Raw genomic sequence first — 2719 nt, forward strand, 5'->3', positions numbered from 1 at the left:
AAATACTTATGTTTCTCTCTCAGCAATCTCAACCCAGAGAAAAATACAGAGGAAAATGGAATGTCTCTGCAGAACGATAACTTCGAAGAGATCATAAATCTACCTATTGGTTCTAAACCATCCCGGCTGGATGCCCTGAACAACGATGGAAGCGACAGTCCCGGAATTCCTCTGAATCCAATTTTAGCTTTTGAAGATAAGGGGACTCTTTTGCCTCAGGTAGACAGTGTTCAAACACATCAAACAGCAGGTAAGTTTGCCTTAGTTCACTGTGGTTGGTAATGTGGATCTAGAGCTTCTCCTTGACACAGGTTGAATAATTCAAGCATTTTAAACCCAAAACTCCTTGTGGAGAGAAGCAGATCTTCTGTTTGTAAAGCTATGTATACCAAGCACATACAGATGCTGTGTGAATTACAGTGAGTCCTCATCTTTTGTTTGAAAGGTGTTCTCAGTTACACTGTGCTATTTGCCTTTAGGAGTTGCTTGAAAACGTTTGCCCTGTGCTTTCAAGTGGAAATGATAACAGTGACATCTGCTGTTCTTAGTTTATGATCTGCAATCGTGTTCCAGTTCTGCAAATGTAACATCTGATATGCATGCACTGAAAGGGAGCTGGTAGCTGTCTTTTATGTCAAATTCTGAATGACTTCCCTCATCAAGTTCTTGCTGCCGTGAATACTGAGTGGTGGTTTACAGCATAGCAGATTTTTTCCGAATTGCATTGTAACTTTTAAAAGATGTTGGGTAAACAGTTATTAACATAAGAAATTAAATTGGACAACCCTAATTACCTTCTCTTCTCTAGAAAATATAAGAAAAAATCATCTTTCAATAAAATACTTGCATAAATGCGTTTTGAATTAAGCATTCCTACTCTTTGCTGATCTGTCATTTCTGATGCTTTCTGTTGTAGAAGTGATCTGATTACTTCTTCTGAAGAACCAAAGGTGACAAAAACGTCTCTGCAGTCAGTGGGAGTTTCTTCCATGCAATGAAGGAGTGTTTTATTTTTCTCTCCAGGTTTTTTAAAGATTTCTTGAACATCTTTCTTTTTTTTTTTGGAAGGACTTTAGTAAAACCAGCAGAAGAAATGATGGACATAGACTTGGGTCACCTTTCTAATAGTTTTCATCACTAGGAAAATCATGCTTCACGTGCATTACTTAATATGGCTTTTTCCAATGAGCTTTTTCTGTTAGTAAATGGATATTTCTGCATTCCTGAAAACACAAGACACTGGAATCTGAAAGCAATGGGCTGATTTGGGTAGTGGGACTTACTCTTTTTTGTTCCTCTTTTTTCAGGTGGGTGTTGGTTTAAAAGGCATAATTGTAAAATTGGCAAAGAATCTTTTACACTTTGTGGTTCTGATACTTGAAAATTAAATACTTCATTGCTCTACGAGTAGAGTTAATGAGGTGTTTTATTTAAACCTGTTGGTTTAAATATTATTGCAGAGAACTCTAATTATGGGGGCAGAGTATCGGCTTCTGTATCAGGTTCTTATAAATGTAATTCCTACAGGGACGTTCTGTAAATTGAGATGTCACTATGATCTTCTCACATTTTCTCTAAAAACACAAAATGAGGCAGGTTTTAAAATGTGAAAATTTGAAAGCATTATTTTTTCATGGACAAGAGGAAAACCTATTGTTCTCCTAGATGATGTATTTATGAATTTTGTTCAGTACAGAAATAAATTGTTTAATTGAATAAATTAGAAAAATGTAATAAAATGGTACTGCAAACTTGATTATTTTTTGTTACATTCACGTTCACAGTACTATAAACGATGTGCACAGGGAGTAACCTTGTTCTAAGTCCTGTAAATTGCTGCTGTTCCCAATGATGGAAGACTTTTCCTTTGCCTTATCAGACAATTGAAGACTGTGTGAAACCTGAAATAGTTGATTTTTTGATGATAAAGCAGGTTTGGGGAATTTTGTGGTTTTGCTCGTTTCAGAGCAAATGGAAAATGGTCATTGTTTGTGCTTTGTATGTAGCGTGTGATTTTTATAATGCACTACAGTTTGAGTGATAAGAGGAGCAATGCAGGTTGCTTTCTCTTTAGTTTGATGCTGATTTCTACCATCATTATGCCATCCCTCACTTTCAGTTGTTGTTGAGCAGAACAGTAACATTGTGCACCTTTCTATGCTGTGATAAACCGTGCTGTTGCAGGCAGAACTCATGGGGTATTTGAGTTGGAAACATCAACCAGGGCTTCATGCGTTGTTTGTTGAAGTCCCTGAAGATCCATAGCAGTGGAAATGGGGGTTATGGGGTTTTGGTTTGTGCTGACAGAGAATGGCTGCTCAGATTCCTGCACTTGCCTTTAGTGAGCACTGAGCTAGGCTTATAGGAAGCTGTGCAGAAAGTCTGTGCTTGCAGAAGAAATCTTCTGAGACAAAAAAGTAGAAGAGTTCTTGAAGAAATGACTTTCTGCTGCTGCCAAGTGTTCATCCTACACAGGAGATGGGATAAAAGCAATGGAAAAGCAAAGAAAAAGAGACTTATCTGCCAGAATACATGGAAGCTATTCAGTCAGAATGCTTTCAATAATAGTTCGTGACACAGTAAAATTAATTGGGTTCCATTCTCGCTTTCTTTAATTTTTCATGTACATAGCCACAATATTTTAAAGTGTCCAAAATATGTAGTTTTCCTTTAAACCTTTATAGCATGTGAGTACCAAATAAAACTTGTTTGAAATATT

The 2719-nt window shown here is 36.8% G+C and overlaps 1 long non-coding RNA gene across 1 annotated transcript; it reads left to right on the top strand.

The window, feature by feature from the left end:
- On the top strand, positions 1-2719 carry LOC116216336. The gene is made up of 2 exons (XR_004158907.1): positions 1-250; positions 917-2719. It is a non-coding gene; the product is annotated as an uncharacterized LOC116216336 (long non-coding RNA).

Source organism: Meleagris gallopavo, chromosome 2 (genome assembly GCF_000146605.3).
Source record: "Meleagris gallopavo isolate NT-WF06-2002-E0010 breed Aviagen turkey brand Nicholas breeding stock chromosome 2, Turkey_5.1, whole genome shotgun sequence".
NCBI lineage: Eukaryota > Metazoa > Chordata > Aves > Galliformes > Phasianidae > Meleagris > Meleagris gallopavo.